Source organism: Scyliorhinus torazame, chromosome 28 (assembly GCF_047496885.1).
Source record: "Scyliorhinus torazame isolate Kashiwa2021f chromosome 28, sScyTor2.1, whole genome shotgun sequence".
Classification (NCBI taxonomy): Eukaryota; Metazoa; Chordata; class Chondrichthyes; order Carcharhiniformes; family Scyliorhinidae; genus Scyliorhinus; species Scyliorhinus torazame.
In genome coordinates, this window is record NC_092734.1 from 5,708,728 (window position 1) to 5,726,373 (window position 17,646).

Below are 17,646 nucleotides of genomic sequence, written 5' to 3' on the forward strand. Positions count from 1 at the left end.
AATGTACCTACATAGCAGGAACTACACAATTTTAGAAGATTTCTAACTCTTGTTCTGGGGATGTTTTATTTTCAGATTGATGAGAATATCAACGTTCTGTATTTTATCTATGTTGCCCAGCTTTCTTATTCGCCCACCAAATTCTGGCTCACAATAGTCAGGGATGCTGGTATCGAAAGCTGCAGTCAATGTCAGTACTATGCAAAATGCATGCTACTAAAACTTTCTATTTGTCAAAATATTACTTGTTCTGGGCATAACTCCAGCTTCTTCCGATGCATGGATGGAATCATGAAGCAGATAAAATCTCAACACTGGGACTAGATTCAGCTCGAACTCTCTGATCACTATTAAATGTGATTTTAAGCAAAACAGAGTAGGATAATAAAACATTTTTAACAAGAGACACTTATTGCTTACATTGTTCTTCTGAAAGTACACTGTCCTGAACTGTGCAACTTATGTTTTCTGTTGAAGACTTTTCACACAAGAAATGTTCATAAAATTCAATCAAGAGTTAAATTTGAATTTTATTAGCCAGTTTCAATTTGGCAGGAGATTCTTTAAATAAAATAGTTGTTGGTGAAACTAGTCCCCTATCTCCCAGAAGCTAGTTTACTAGCAGAACAGTGACAGCTATCAATAATCAATTGTATCATATTAGAATATACAATTCTCAACAGAAATATTGTAGCAAAATTTCCTAATTAAAATTTGTTAGAGCTCTGCTTACTTGGATACATACGTTTTCAGAAAATCAGTCTTGGTTTGGTTATATAATGGTCGAGGGTACTTTTTTTAAAAAAAAAACTTCTACCACTGCTCAAAAGGGGTTAAAATTATAACTTCATGGCAATATGCCCTTTCACTGTTGTGCTTGAAAAGCCTTATTCACTGTGCCTCAGATGAATCCAATTGGAAACTCCTGCACTCATTATCAACAGCTGGTAGACAAGAATTTCTACCAGTGGCAATCTTTCCAAGTGTGGCAAGGCAGGATTTCCACCCAGACTATGCACCAGTGTTACCCCTATCAAATTACACCTGGTGAGCCAGAAACAAATTATTTTGGCAGAGTTTCTAACTGTGCCAGGAGCTTGTTCCAATGCTGCAAAGATGAAAAAAAAACTGATGTTTCACGAGTCTGGATCCTCAACAATTTGAGGTGGTTGATTGTTACTTGAACAGACAGAAGTGCGTGCAGGGGTTCTTTACTACCAAGCCAAATTTGGGTGGAGTCAGACAATTGTCTCGCAAAGATGGGATAGATAGAAGACGAAGAGAAACAACATTACGAAGAGACAGTAAGATATCAACTCTATTAACTATTTTAAATTGCACCTTGAAATTCTCCAGTACTTTTTTAAAAACATTTCTCAAATGTTCCACTAAATAATCAAATGATGCTATTACGAAAGAAGAATTTGTTTCTTAGCTCAGAACTTCTCACCCACTATTTTATTTTTATACCAATATATATTTATAAATTATGATTCAATGTCAGTAACATTGTATAGCACTACCTTCAACACCATTCAAAGAATCCAAACAAATAGACTAATTGAAAGCAAACAATTTTGGCCATTTTGGAATACACAAAATATACCAAAACGTTTGTTAATTTGACAAGTGCCTCACGAAAAATAAAGAGAGGTTTCCCATGGGAATCCCATCTGAATTTCAATGGTTATGGGGTATCTAATTAACATGTTTAAAATCAGAAAGGAATTATTCAAATAGAGCAAATACAGTAACTATTCCCCTGGTTGGGGAAATCCAGAACAAGGAGGCACAATCTTAAAATAGTAAACGGTGGTATTATTTTAATTTTAATCAGAGCATACAGAAAAGTTGAAAGTTTGGATTGTTGTTAAAAATAATTGAATGGAGGGCAGCACGGTGATGCAGTGGTTAGCACTGCGGCCTTACGGCACCGAGGTCCCAGGTTCATTCCTGGCCCTGGGTCACTGTCCGTGTGGAATTTGCACATTCTCCCCCTGTCTGCTTGGGTTTCACCCCCACAACCCAAAAATGTTGAGGGTAGATGGGTTGGCCATGCTAAATTGCCCCTGAATTGGATACTCTAAATTTACAAGAGATATTTTTTTTTAAATAATTGAATGGAACAAATATATTGAAAATATAATTCCTAATTTGCATATTCAAACCAAAGATCCAGTTTTCGTTCTTTCGGACATTTTCAGATACGGCTACATCACATCCAGTCATTTTACAGAATTTTTGCTGCTGGCAAATGTACACTATAGAACATATAGTACAGAAATGTAACATACTGTTGCAATACAATGAATATGAGACAGGCAAGTGCTAATTGGGGGAAAGTCAGCAGTCGCTGTCTGCACGGACTTTAGCAAGGCCTTTGACAAGGTACCGCATGGTAGGTTGTTGCAAAAAGGTTAAATCTCACGGAATCCAGGGTGAGGTACCCAATTGGATACAAAATTGGCTTGCCGACCAAAGCCAAAGGGTGGTTATGGAGGGTTGATTTTCCAAACTAGGGGCCTGTGACCAGCGGTGTGCCTCAGGGATCGTGCTCGGTCCACTGTTACTTGTTATATTAAGAATTTGGATGAGAATGTAGGAGGCATGGTTAATAAGTTTGCAGATGACACCAAGATTGGTGGCATAGTGAAGAAGGTTCTCCAAGATTGCAATAGATCTTGACCAAATGGGCCAGTGGGCCGATGAATGGCAGATGGAGTTTAATTTGGATAAATGTGAGGTAATGCATTTTAGTAGGTCAAATCAGGGCAGGACCTACTCAGTTAATGGTAGGGAGTTGGGGGGAGTTACAGAATAAAGAGATCTAGGGGTACAGGTTCATAGCTCCTTGAAGGTGCAGTCACAGGTGGACAGGGTGGTGAAGAAGGCATTCAGCATGCTAGGTTTTATTGGTCAGAATATTGAATACAGGAGGGGAGACGTCTTGTTGAAGTTGTACAAGACATTAGTGAGACCACACATGGAATACTGTTTTCAGTTCTGGTCACCCTATTAATAGGAAGGATATTGTCAAACTAGAAAGAGTGCAGAAGAGATTTACGAGGATGCTACCAGGACTTGATGGTCCGAGTTATAAGGAGAGGCTGGGACTTTTTTCCCTGGATTGTAGGAGGCTTAGGGGTGATCTTATAGAGGTCTATAAAATAATGAGGAGCATAGATACAGTAGATACTCAACATCTTTTCCCAAAGTTTAAGGAGTTTAGAAACAGAGGGTACAGGTTTAAGGTGAGAGGAAGGAGATACAACAGAGACCAGAGGGGAAATTGTTTCACACAGAGGGTGCAGCATCTGGAACGAGCTGCCAGAGGCAGTGGTAGAGGAGGGTACAATTTTTTCCTTTAAAAAAGACAGTTACATGGGCAGGATGGGTATAGAGGGATATGGGCCAAATGCGGGCAAGTGGGACTAGCTTAGTGATAGAAACTGGTCGGCATGGATAAGCTGGGCCAAGGGGCCTGTTTCTATGCTGTAAACATTTATGACTCTCTGATTCTATGAGTACAGGCCACTCCTATACATCAGTGAGTAACATGATTATGTGGCACTGCAAAAGTAAACTGGGGCCAACCTTTTTGAAATATATATATATATATATATATTTATTTATTTATTTATTTTTTTATAAAAAGGCCGGCAAGCATTAACCTGTTACTTTCAAAATTAATGGCACATGATCTTTAAATGGTTGCAAACAGGAGATAAATTCCATGGTGAGGCAGAGAGCAGAACCATTGGATCCCTTTTGAAATATTGTCAACTGATTGATTATAGTAAGTAAACCAAAGCTTCTTGAACCTTGCCCATGGAAACTCAGGAAAAAAACTATCTTCTCACAAGGCAAATCAGTGCCGAGATAGGTATGGGGATCTGTAGCTTTGAAAATGTATTAAACTCCTACAAAGTGTTAAAGTGTGCAGCTGCCAGGTATCACAAAGCTGATATCCAAATAAGGAGTGTGCAATAGAGTACATTTTCGATTCATTACAGATTATCCAAAAGCACAGCAGTAGCCTCTGGAGTAGAATTGGTAAAGCATGGCCAATGTTCTCAGTAGCCAAAAACTAAGCAAATTCCCTTGTGCAAGAACAGACACAATTATTCCCCAGGGAACAACTTCAAGGATCTAACCATCAAGGAATTCAGGTAACAGCTATCTGAGCCTGAAGCATCACTCTTGAAACTAGTATCAGTACCCAGAATTGTCTTGTCACTCCTAAATAAAATGTGGTACTTCTGTAGCTGCTCACTGTCAATTTATACCAAGGGATCTTTAATATCCATCTGATATACACAGGTACCAGAGCCCATACCCTGAAGCTCAAGATCAAATGTGTGCTGGATTTGGGGATTTTATGCATTTTGGGTCTAAGCCTAACATGTCCTTAGAATACCCAAGGTATAAAAAATAAATCATAAAAAGATTTTATTCAAATCAGTAGGTAAGCTAAAGTTGCTGTAGTCCCAGATGACCATAGGCTGCTCTCCTCTTTTGAGAGGGGAGAGCTGTCTAGTGGTGATTTAACCGGAGGATCACCACACCTCAGGCAAGGAGAAGGTTGAGAAGGCGGGGCCTTCATGAATAACCTCAGCCGGCGCGGGGATTGAACCCACACTGCCAGCCTCACTCTGCATCACAAAATCAGCTTCTCGCCAACTGAGCTAAACTACCTAGGCTCCAAAAGCAGCAGGTTTTCAGGTCGTTCCAGATTTTGGGTCACAAGATAAGAATTTGACCAAACTCTGGAATGTGGCTTCATCTCTTGTTCAGAACTAAAAGTGTTACAACACAAATTTACAAAACACTAATCCTATTTGGATTTATAGATTTACTTTAGCAACTTCCGGTGGCAGCTATGAAGGAGTAAGTTGCACATTTGGTGGCTCCCGCTCTGGTCGTACTTTTGGACCTTTTCCCCTGATTTTCTACCGGACTTGAATTGTAAAACTGATGACAGAGGCAATTGTGTACTGAGTTCCCACATCGGTGCATGGAGAGAAGGACTAGAAGTGCTCGTAAAAGCAGAAACAGAAAGACAGAGAAGGCTTGGGTTGAAGCTGCAGCAGGAGACAGCATGGAGGAGGACCGGACCTCTGGTTTGTTGACTCAGCGGTCAACGGAGTAGCTGATGCATGTTATTCAGGAAGGCTTTGCTAAGCAGAAACGGGACTGCTTGGACCTGATGAGAGTCAATTGAGCGGCTGGAGCTTAGATTGGACGCCCAAGATCGGGCAATTCAGAAGGTAGAGAAGGCGCTGGTTGAGCAGGAGGAACATCAAACTGCTGTGGAGTTGGAGGTGGGGATACTGAGAGATCAGCAGAAGCAGTTCCTGGAGAAGGTGGAGGACCTAGAGAATAGGTCCCGCCGGCAGAACTTGAGAATCGTTGGGCTCCCAGAGGGGTCCGAAGGAGCGGACGCTGGGGCATACATCGGGGGTATGTTTGAGAAGCTGCTGGGGGAGGGGACATTCTCCCGACCCTTGGAGGTGGACAGGGCTCACAGAGCACTTGCGAGGAAGCCGCAAATGGGAGACCCCCCCCACCGAGGGCAATGGTGGTGAGATTCCACAAGTATTTGGATAAGGATCGCATCTACAGTGGGCCAAGCAGACACGGAGCTGTAAGTGGGACAACAGTATCCTGCGGGTTTACCAAGACCCGAGTGTGGAGGTGGCCAGGAGAAGAGCAGGCTTCAACCAGATTAGTTCGAATCTTTTTAAGAAAAAGGTGAAGTGAAGTTCGGACTGTTGTATCCTGCCCGTCTCTGGGTCACGCAAGAGGAACCGTACTTTTATTTTGAGTTGCTTGAGGATGTGTTGGACTTCGCGAAAAGGAAAGGACTGGTGGTGGAGAGAACTTTTGAACTTTGCTGCAACGTTCTTCTTTTTGTTTTTCTGTTCTTTTTTTTTTAAGTTTCTCGTTTTGAGGACGCGGTTTGTAATGCCTTTTGCATTGATTTGGGACCAGCGGTAGAGCTGAGTGAGTTAAGGTTTTCATTTGCACTGTTGGGGGATAGAGGTGCGCTTGTTTAGATCTTGGTGTTTTTCTGTCAGGCAATTGTGTGGGGATTGTTTGATGTTGGAGTATGTTTGTATGAGCGGGAGGGGGTAACAATAGGTGGGAGACTATCCAGCGCCAGGGATGGAGGCCACCAAGCTAGCTGGGCGGGCAAGCTCACGGAAGCGCAGTAGGGGATGTACATATGTTCGGTTTATTAAAGGGGTTGGGTTACAGAGTGTTGTTAAGGAGGTGGGGTAAATGTTCTGCTGACGAGGGAGGGTCTTGGGCTATGGGACAGAGAGGAGGTTGGGGGCGGAGACTGCCTGGGGGTGGACCGGTGGATGCGCGAAACAAGGACTGAAGGCGGGCCCAAAAAAGGGAATGGCTGATCGGCAAAGGGGAGGGGCAATGAGCCCCCCCACCCACTACTAGGCTGATCACCTGGCATGTCCGAGGGTTAAATGGGCCGGTCAAGAGGGCACGTGTGTTTGCGCATCTTAGAAGACTGAAGGCGGACGTAGTAATGTTGCAGGAGACGCACCTTAGAATCACTGACCAGATTAGACTGAGGAAAGGCTGGGTCAGTCAGGTCTTTCACTCGGGACTACACTCAAAGACTAGAGGGGTCGCGATCCTGATCAATAAGCGGGTGGTGTTTGAAGCGGGTAGAATAGTCTCAGATGTGAGAGATCAGTACATTATGGTCAGTGGGAAACTGGAGGGGGTGCAGGTGGTTATTAATAAATGTGTATGCGCCAAATTGGGATGATGTGGAGGTTATAAAGAGGATGCTGGGGAAGGTACCGGACCTGGACTCGCACAGGTTGGTCATGGGAGGGGACTTCAACACAGTTATTGATCCTGGCTTGGACCAGTCAAGCTCGAAAACGGGCAGGATGCCAGCAATGGCAAAGGAACTAAAAGGGTTCATGGAACAGATGGGGGAGGAGGGCAGGGGGATCCATGGAGATTTGGGCAGCCGAGGGTGAAGGAGTTCTCCTTCTACTCACACGTGCATAAAGTGTACTCCCGGATTGATTTCTTTATTTTGAGCAGGGCCTTACTGACAGGTGTGGTGGACACGGGGTACTCGGTGATCACAATCTCAGACCAGGATATGGCAGAGAGCAGGGATTGAGAGGATGGGGGACATGTTTATAGAGGGGAGCTTTCCGAGTATGAGGGCGCTGGAGGAGAAGGTTGGGTTGGCGAGGGGAAACAAATTCCAGTATCTGCAGGTGCGGAACTTCCTACGTAAACAGGTGTCAGCTTTCCCGCTCCTACCGCTAAGGGGGATTCAGGACAGGGTAACTTCCAGAGTGTGGGTAGGAGAAGGGAGCGTCTCTGACATTTACAAGGAACTCACGGGGTCAGAGGAGACGCAGACCGAGGAGCTGGAGCGCAAATGGGAGGAGGAGCTGGGAGGAGAGATAGAAGATGGTCTATGGGCAGACGCGTTGAGTAGAGTCAATGCGTCCGCAACATGTGCCAGGCTCAGCCTGATACAATTCAAGGTCATTCACTGGGCTCACATGAGTGGCCTGGATGAGCAGATTCTTTCGGGTGGAAGACAAGTGTGCAAAATGTGCGGGAGGACCAGCGAACCACGTCCACATGTTCTGGACTTGTCTGAAGCTCATGGTATTTTGGCAGGCGTTTGCACATGTCATGTCCACGGTGTTAAAAAGGGTGGCACTGAGTCCAGAGGTGGCGATTTTCAGGGTGTCAGAAGACCCAGGAATCCAGGAGGAGAAAGAGGCAGACGTTCTAGCCTTTGCTTCCCTGGTAGCCTGGAGACGGATACTATTAGCTTGGAGGGACTCAAAGCCACCGAAGTCGGAGACCTGGCTTTCGGACATGGCTAGCTTTCTCGGTTTGGGAAATATCAAGTTCGCCTTGAGATGGTCACTGTTAGGGTTCGCCCGGAGGTGGCAACTGTTCGTCGACTTCTTCGCGGAAAATTAATCGTCAGCAGAAGTGGGGGGGGGGGGGTCAGTTTAGCTTAGAGTAGGGGTTAATAAAAGGTGGGACCTTTAAGGAAGGGAGACGGCTTTTGCACTATATTTATAGTTTCATGTACATTGTTTATTTTGTTGTTGTTACAATACCAAAAATACCTCAATAGAATGTTTATTAAAAAAAAGACTTCAGCGATATACAACAAAGACAAGTGAATGTTCAGTGGAGGAAATAACCCTGTTCCTATATGGCAATAGCCTGTAATTTTGTCTAAGGACCTGCTGAATGCCTGTTCAAAATCTAAATTTGATTAAAGATGCTTCAACACTTCATTCAGCATAAATCCTATGTTCTCAGATTACCCTTTAATGATTTTGCAAATGTGTATCATTCATGCAATTTTTACAATCATTTTATTTTAAACAGCATACTGCCTTTTAAGAGCTAGTTAGCTTGATAGTTAGAGCATGATGTCTTCATAACACTGACAGCAAAGATTCGGTCCCATATTGGCTTGAGGTCTTCATTTTTTGCTTGCCCCACTGTGACAGGGCATTATAATAATAATAGCTTGTCACAAGTAGGCTTCAATGAAGTTACTGTGAAAAGCCCCTAGTCGCCAGATTCCGGCACCTGTTCGGGGAGGTTGGTACTGGAATTGAACCCACGCTGCTGGCCTTGTTCTGCATTACAAGCCAGCTGTTTATCCCACTGTGCTAAACCAACCCTTGTGGAAAGACTACTAGAGACAATTGGAGTACCATAATTAGCAACCGTTGGACAACCAAGGATCCGACATGAAGAGTGGTGTGGCTGGGGGGTTCCTCAATTGGCATTTGTGACCAGCCATCCTTCTAACACCAAGCTTCCGTTAAAACATATAACAGAAACGATATTTAAGCGCTGCTGATTGTAGTGTGCCAATAATGGAAACAAAGCACTTCACCAGGGCTCATCTGCTGCTTGAGGAGGATAGATTCCCATTTCCTATTCAAAGAATTACCAAAGAGTTTGCCCGGTCTCCTCATTAACATTTACCCCTCGTCCAAAACAGATTACTCCAGAGAGGAAAAGGCTCTGCTTCACAAAAAAAGCAGCCATGGGCAACTAGAGGTTAGGGATAGCGTAAAATCAAAAGAAAGGTAAGACATAACAGATGGGACAAATGGGATAAGTACAAGGACCAGCAATGGGTCACGAAGCAGCTTATAAGAGCTATAAAAGGGATTATGAAAGGAAACTTGCAAGGGACATCAAAAGCAATAAGAAATATTATAGTTATATAAAAGAGACAATGAAGGCCCACTAAAAGCTGAAAATGGAGATATTGTCAGTGATATTGGGGAAATGGCATACATGTTGAACAATTACTTTGCCTCAGTATTTACAGTAGAAAAAGAGGATAACTTGCCAGAAGTCCCAAAAATTAATAGTGAATAGGGTACAGGGACTTAAGTTAATTGTATTAAGTACAGCATCACTATCTAGGAAATTAACAGAACTAAAGAGTGACAAATCCCCAGGACCTGGCTGTTTCCATCCAAGGGTATTGAAGGAAGTAGGGGAGCACATTGTAGATGCGACCATAACATGATAGAATTTAAGTAGTTGATTCTGAGACTAGGGTCCTGAATGTTAATAAAGGAAACTATAATGATATGAGGCAAAAGTTGGCCATGATAGGTTGGGAAACGTTACTTAAAGGGATGACAGTGGATAGGCAATGGCAAACATTTAAGGAGCACATGGGCAAATTGCAACAATTGTTTATTCCTCTCTGGCAAAGTAAAATGGGAAAGGTGGCCAATCCATAGCTTACAAGGGAAATTAAAGATAGTATTCAATCCAAGGAAGATGCATACAAAATTAGCCAAGAAAAATAACATGTCTGAGGACTGGGAACAGTTTAGAATTCAGCAAAGGACCAAGGGATTGATTAAGAAGGGGGAAAATAGAGTACGAGAGTAAGCTTGCAGGGAACCTAAAATGTAAACAAGTGTGAGATCATCCATTTGGGACCAAAAAAGGATAGAGCAGAGGACTTTCTAAATGGAAAGAGGTGAGGTACAGTGGATGTCCAAAGAGACCTGGGGGTTCAGGTGCATAGGTCCTTAAAATGCCAGGAACAAGTGCAGAAAATACTGAAAAAAGCTCATGGAATGCTAGCCTTTCTATTTGGAGAATCGGAATATAAAGAACAGGGGTTATGCTGCAGTTATAGAAAACCCTGGTTAGACCCCCATTTGCAGTCACTGTGAGCAGTTCTGGGCACCACACCTTAAGAAGGATATTTTGGCCTTGGAGGGAGTGCAACTAGGTTTACAAAAATTATACCTGGATTACAGGAGTTAAGGAGAGATTACTCAAATTAGATCGTTTTTTGTTAGAATGTAGAAAGTTATGGGGTGATCTGATCGATGTACGTAAGATATTAACAGGGAAAGACAGGGTAAATAAAGATAAACCATTTGCACTGGTTGGAGATTCTAAAGCCCAGGGGGCATAGTCTAAAAATTAGAGCTAGACCGTTTAGGAGAAATGTTAGGAAGAACTTCTTCACTCAAAGGGTGGTAGAGGTTTGGGAACTCTCTCCCACAAACAACAGCTGAAGCTCAGTCAGCTGTTAATTTTAAATCTGAAAGAGATAAGTAAAAGCATTAAGGGATACGGGCCAAAGGCAGGTATGTTGTTAGCTCACAGATCAGCCATGATCTCATTGAATAGAGGGACAGGCTCAATGGGCTGAATAGCCTACTCCTGTTTCTATGTATCTGGGTCATTTATCTTTTCACCATTTAAACATTCAGAATTTACTGGCACTTTTACCTGCAAAGCAACAATGACTACATTCAAAAGCAATTCATTGTTCAACACTGAGATGTCCCAAGGGGCTACATAACTGCAGGTTCTGAATTTTTTTTTGTGCCATGTTAAGTTTCCCAAGTTAGTGAATGTTAACCAAAAAAAAAGAAAATAACATTGTGCCAATGTGAAATCCAGGTTTAAAGTGGAAGCTGGATTTGTGGAAAAACAAACTGCAGGGAGGAAGAAATGAGGACCTTGGACAGCGAATGAGTTTCTTCAAGGACCCACCCTCCAGGTCAAAGCCCCTCATAAGGAGCTGCATTAGGCAGTTGGTAATCAGCAAGTCTGATACATGTCTCTCACATTAAGGTGGTTGGCACAACACAAATGTTGCTGTGTGCAGGTCACACAGTGAATAACATAACACAAACGTTGGAACACAAACGTTGGTATAAGAGATAGTGGAAAATGTTGTCTGGAAGCATACAGGTTTACATATCCAATACTTGATGAACATGAAAACAAGCAAGCAGCAGCTGTTTCAATGTGATGTGTGATCAGGAAGAGAGTGGTAACACACTATTAAGCATCTGCATGGTCTCGCCAATGTACCACGCTTCGGGACATCCTTTCCTGCAGCGTATGAGGTAGACAACGTTGACCGAGTCACACGAGTATGTACCGCGTACCTGGTGGGTGGTGTTCTCACGTGTAATGGTGGTATCCATGTTGATGATCTGGCACATCTTCAGAGATTGACGTGGCAAGGTTGTGTGGTGTCGTGGTCACTGTTCTGAAGGCTGGGTAGTTTGCTGCAAACAATGGTTTGTTTGAGATGGCGCGGTTGTTTGAAGGCAAGTAGTGGGGGTGTGGGGGTGACCTTGGCAAGATGTTCATCTTCTTCGATGACGTGTTGAAGGCTGTGAAGATGTCGTAGTTTCTCCGCTCCGGGAAAGTACTGGACGACGAAGGGTATTCTGTCGGTTGTGTCCCATGTTTGTCTTCTGAGGAGGCCGGTGCGTTTTTTTGGTGTGGCGCATTGGAACTGTCGATCGATGAGTCGAGCGCCATATCCCGTTCGTACGAGGGCATCTTTCAACGTCTGTAGATGTCGGTTACGCTCCTCCTCGTCTCCAGACTCAATTCTGCAACTCATCCGCTTCATTCTGGATCACAACGTCTTCACCTTCGACAAGTTCTTCTTCCAGACGCACGGAACAGCCATGGGGACCGAATTCGCACCCCAATACACCAACATCTTCATGCACAAGTTTGAACAAGACCTACTCACCGCACAGGACCTTCAACCGACGTTATACACCAGATACATAGATGATATTTTTTTCCTTTGGACCCACGGCAAAGAATCACTGAAACGACGACACAATGACATCAATAAGTTCCATCCAATCATCAGACTCACCATGGACTACTCTCCAAAATCAGTTGCATTCTTGGACACACTCGTCGCCATCAAGGACGGTCACCTCAGCACTTTGTTTTACCGCAAACCCACAGATAACCTCACGATGCTCCACTGCTCCAGCTTCCACCCTAAACACATTAAAGAAGCCATCCCCTATGGACAAGCTCTCCATATACACAGGATCAGACGAGGAGGAGCATAACGGACATCGCGCAACAATCACCAGGCAGGAATGTTCCCTTCCAGTCGGGGAACACTTCAGCAGTCAAGGGCATTCAGCCTCTGATCTCCGGGTAAGCGTTCTCCAAGGCGGCCTTCAGGACGCGCGACAACGCAGAATCGCCGAGCAGAAGCTTATAGTCAAGTTGGTAAATCCTACCAACTGTCTTGGCTTGACACAATTCACACCTCTTTAACCTGGGGTTACCCCATCTCTGGATCTGTAAAGATTTAATCACCTGCTAATGCTCGCATTCCAAGCATTGTCTGGCATCTTTGAATCTGTCTATATATAGGTTTCTGGAACATACCTCTTCATTCACCTGAGGAAGGAGCAGCGCTCCGAAAGCTAGTGACATCGAAACAAACCTGTTGGACTTTAACCTGGTGTTGCAAGACTTCTTACTGTTTTTATGATGCTAGATAAAGTATAGGGGAAAACCTGCCTTCTCCTCTTTAAATTAGTGTCAAGGGATCTTTGACATGAACTCAACCCCGTCCAAATGATGACAGCGGAGCACCTCAGACAGTGCAGCACCCTCTCAGTACAGCCCTGGGAAGTCAACACAGATTTTTGTGCTCAAGTCTCTGGAGTGGGTTTTGAACCCCCAACATTCTGATGTGGAGGCGAGAGTGTTACCCATTGAGTCACGGCTGACAAATTGTGCTGCTCCCCAAAATACTCGCAAGGAGCTCCTTATATCCACTGTCTTCCAGTCAAGAATTCAGACTTGGGCAGCTGGCAGTCTCCTGCATCAATTAGTGACTATCCTCATGGGGAACAGAGTGCGCGACGTCTGTTTGGGTTCGATGTGACTCCACAGTGTCACACTAGAGAATGAAATCTCAAATCTAAGTCAGCACTATGAAAAATTCAAATGTAAGACTTCAGAAAATGGTTGCATCATCAGATGCATAAATCTCCCACCCGCACAGACACAGTGGTTCACTATTCACTCACCTTTTCTGAAAATATGTTACCCAGCACCATACTTCCAAATCACAAGAATCCATTTCTCTCACTAACACAGATGAGCCATCCAATAATGACTTCCTGTCTGACTCATGAACTCTGCTCTCCCCTACTTTACATATTCAAAAGCCTTCACATTTTCATACCTCTAACCTGCCTCGGACCGACTTAGATTGCCTTGGACTTTGGAGCACCCTATGTTAATTACAATATCAACATCATCTGTATAACAAAACCAAGGGGTCAATGGGAATGTGATCAAAGTAAAGATTGTAGGTACAAGTACCGAGAGTTGTACAGTTAACAACAATATCCTCAATCGCTGTCCAAACCTCAATACACCAACAGGGCTGTCAGATAGGAGGGCACTTTAAAAAAAAATAATCACAGGCAGACGGATTTTAAATTTGCTTCCAAACTCAACACAATAGAATGATGTCATTCTGCATATTATCATAATAATGCTCCCCAGACTTACTCAATACAATTCTTCATACAGCTTGGGAATCACCAGGGAGGGAGCAGAGAGAATGCTGACTAATTCTTTCATCTATTAAGTTGACAGTCAGGGGATGCCTCTCTGCCCTGGAAAGCACTGACGCAGCTACACCCCTGAAAATCAAATTACATGTGTCTGTCCGCTTATCTCTCCCATTCTATAACCCAATCTGTGCTCACACACTCAACACTGAGTGCACCTTCCCCCTTCCGCCCCATGCAAAAGGTTTGCACACCAGCCAGGAGGATGAAGGGAAGGAGGAAGGAGAAAGAGACAAGGAAGAGACGATAGGTGGAGAAACAACAAGGTGGCTCAAGCTGAAAGAAGGCTGAATAGAAAAGAGAGACGGAGTTGGGGGGGGGGGGGGGGGAGAGACGGAGTTGGGGGGGGGGGAAGAGACGGAATTGGGGGGGGGGGGAGAGAGACAGAGTTGGGGGGGGGGGGGGAGAGACAGAGTTGGGGGGGGGGGGAGAGACAGAGTTGGGGGGGGGGGGAGAGACAGAGTTGGGGGGGGGGGGAGAGACAGAGTTGGGGGGGGGGGGGAGAGACAGAGTTGGGGGGGGGGGGAGAGACAGAGTTGGGGGGGGGGGGAGAGACAGAGTTGGGGGGGGGGAGAGACAGAGTTGGGGGGGGGAGAGACAGAGTTGGGGGGGGGGGAGAGACAGAGTTGGGGGGGGGGAGAGAGACAGAGTTGGGGGGCGGGAGAGACAGAGTTGGGGGGGGAGAGACAGAGTTGGGGGGGGGGGAGAGACAGAGTTGGGGGGGGGGGGAGAGACAGAGTTGGGGGGGGGGGGGAGAGACAGAGTTGGGGGGGGGAGGGGGAGAGACAGAGTTGGGGGGGGAGAGACAGAGTTGGGGGGGGGAGAGACAGAGTTGGGGGGGGGGGAAGAGACAGAGTTGGGGGGGGGAAGAGACAGAGTTGGGGGGGGAGAGAAGGTGTTGGGGGGGGGGGGGAGAAGGAGTTGGGGGGGGGAGAAGGAGTTGGGGGGGGGAGAAGGAGTTGGGGGGGGGAGAAGGAGTTGGGGGGGGAGAAGGAGTTGGGGGGGAGAAGGAGTTGGGGGGGAGAAGGAGTTGGGGGGGGAGAAGGAGTTGGGGGGGGGAGAAGGAGTTGGGGGGGGAGAAGGAGTTGGGGGGGGAGAAGGAGTTGGGGGGGGAGAAGGAGTTGGGGGGGGGGAGAAGGAGTTGGGGGGGGGGAGAAGGAGTTGGGGGGGGGAGAAGGAGTTGGGGGGGGAAGGAGTTGGGGGGGGAAGGAGTTGGGGGGGGAAGGAGTTGGGGGGGGAAGGAGTTGGGGGGGGAAGGAGTTGGGGGGGGAGAAGGAGTTCGGGGGGGAGAAGGAGTTCGGGGGGGGAGAAGGAGTTGGGGGGGAAGGAGTTGGGGGGGGAAGGAGTTGGGGGGGGAAGGAGTTGGGGGGGGAAGGAGTTGGGGGGGGAAGGAGTTCGGGGGGGAGAAGGAGTTCGGGGGGGAGAAGGAGTTCGGGGGGGGAGAAGGAGTTCGGGGGGGGAGAAGGAGTTGGGGGGGGGAGAAGGAGTTGGGGGGGGGGAGAAGGAGTTGGGGGGGGGGAGAAGGAGTTGGGGGGGGGGAGAAGGAGTTGGGGGGGGGGAGAAGGAGTTGGGGGGGGGGAGAAGGAGTTGGGGGGGGAGAAGGAGTTGGGGGGGGGAGAAGGAGTTGGGGGGGGGAGAAGGAGTTGGGGGGGGGAGAAGGAGTTGGGGGGGGGAGAAGGAGTTGGGGGGGGGAGAAGGAGTTGGGGGGGGAGAAGGAGTTGGGGGGGAGGGAGGGAGTTGGGGGGAGGGAGGGAGTTGGGGGGAGGGAGGGAGTTGGGGGGAGGGAGGGAGTTGGGGGGAGGGAGGGAGTTGGGGGGGAGGGAGGGAGTTGGGGGGAGGGAGGGGGAGGGAGGGGGGGGAGGGAGGGGGAGGGAGGGGGGGGGAGGGAGGGGGGGGAGGGAGTTGGGGGGGGGAGGGAGGGAGTTGGGGGGGGAGGGAGTTGGGGGGGGGAGGGAGGGAGTTGGGGGGGGGAGGGAGGGAGTTGGGGGGGGGGAGGGAGGGAGTTGGGGGGGGGGAGGGAGGGAGTTGGGGGGGGGGAGGGAGGGAGTTGGGGGGGGGGAGGGAGGGAGTTGGGGGGGGGGAGGGAGGGAGTTGGGGGGGGGAGGGAGTTGGGGGGGGGGGAGGGAGTTGGGGGGGGGGGAGGGAGTTGGGGGGGGGGAGGGAGTTGGGGGGGGGAGGGAGGGAGTTGGGGGGGGGAGGGAGGGAGTTGGGGGGGAGGGAGGGAGGGAGTTGGGGGGGGGGAGGGAGGGTGTTGGGGGGGGGGAGGGAGGGAGTTGGGGGGGGGGAGGGAGGGAGTTGGGGGGGGGGAGGGAGGGAGTTGGGGGGGGGGAGGGAGGGAGTTGGGGGGGGGGAGGGAGGGAGTTGGGGGGGGGGAGGGAGGGAGTTGGGGGGGGGGAGGGAGGGAGTTGGGGGGGGGGAGGGAGGGAGTTGGGGGGGGGGGGGAGGGAGGGAGTTGGGGGGGGGGGGAGGGAGTTGGGGGGGGGGGGAGGGAGTTGGGGGGGGGGGGAGGGAGTTGGGGGGGGGGGGAGGGAGTTGGGGGGGGGAGGGAGTTGGGGGGGGGGGGGGAGGGAGTTGGGGGGGGGGGGAGGGAGGGAGTTGGGGGGGGGGAGGGAGGGAGTTGGGGGGGGGAGGGAGGGAGTTGGGGGGGGGAGGGAGGGAGTTGGGGGGGGGGGGGGAGGGAGTTGGGGGGGGGGGGAGGGAGTTGGGGGGGGGGGGGAGGGAGTTGGGGGGGGGGGGGTGGGAGTTGGGGGGGGGAGGGAGTTGGGGGGGGGGGAGGGAGTTGGGGGGGGGGGGAGGGAGTTGGGGGGGGGGGGGAGGGAGTTGGGGGGGGGGGAGGGAGTTGGGGGGGGGGGGGGGGGGGGGGTGGGGGGGAGGTGTGGGGGGGGGGGAGGGAGTTGGGGGGGGGGGGGGGGAAGGGAGTTGGGGGGGGGGGGGAGGGAGTTGGGGGGGGGGGAGGGGAGGGAGTTGGGGGGGGGGGGGAGGGAGGGAGTTGGGGGGGGGGGGGGGAGGGAGGGAGTTGGGGGGGGGGGGGGAGGGAGGGAGTTGGGGGGGGGGGGAGGGAGGGAGTTGGGGGGGGGGGGAGGGGAGGGGAGTTGGGGGGGGGGGAGGGAGTTGGGGGGGGGGGAGGGAGTTGGGGGGGAGGGAGTTGGGGGGGGGGAGGGAGGGAGGGAGTTGGGGGGGGGGAGGGAGGGAGTTGGGGGGGGGGGAGGGAGGGAGTTGGGGGGGAGGGAGGGAGTTGGGGGGGGGGGGAGGGAGTTGGGGGGGGGGGGGAGGGAGTTGGGGGTGTGTGTGTGGGGGGGGCGGGGGGGGAGAGGGCTCTGAGCCGGTACCTGTGGCCCGGGACTGATGGTTGCCATGGTGCGACGCTCCCGCTCGGCCTCTCTCTCCGGGCTTATTCCGGTTTTTCCGTTGCCTCTCGCGCTCCGCTCACAGCTGGCAGTGACGTCATATGACAACAGCGCGCATGCACCGCTGGTCCTCAGCCCCGCCCACTGCCGGATGTCCCGCCCTCTGCCGATCCCCTCTGTTCACAAGGACAGTGTGTATGGGGCTGGGTGTCAATGGGTGGGACTGGGGTGTGTATGGGGCTGGGTGTCAGTGGGTGGGACTGGGGTGTGTATGGGGCTGGGTGTCAGTGGGTGGGACTGGGGTGTGTATGGGGCTGGGTGTCAGTGGGTGGGACTGGGGTGTGTAGGGCTGG

General features: G+C 49.3%; 1 protein-coding gene across 6 annotated transcripts in view; it reads right to left on the bottom strand.

The window, feature by feature from the left end:
- Nucleotides 1–17,399, bottom strand: part of ccser2a (coiled-coil serine-rich protein 2a) — an 883,756-nt gene extending 866,357 nt beyond the window's left edge. For all 6 annotated transcript variants that reach the window (XM_072491377.1, XM_072491378.1, XM_072491379.1 and 3 more), the window contains exon 1: nt 17,276–17,399. The gene's annotated coding sequence lies outside the window, so the exon portion shown is untranslated. The remainder of the gene's footprint in view (nt 1–17,275) is intronic.
- Nucleotides 17,400–17,646: the final 247 nt, after the last annotated feature.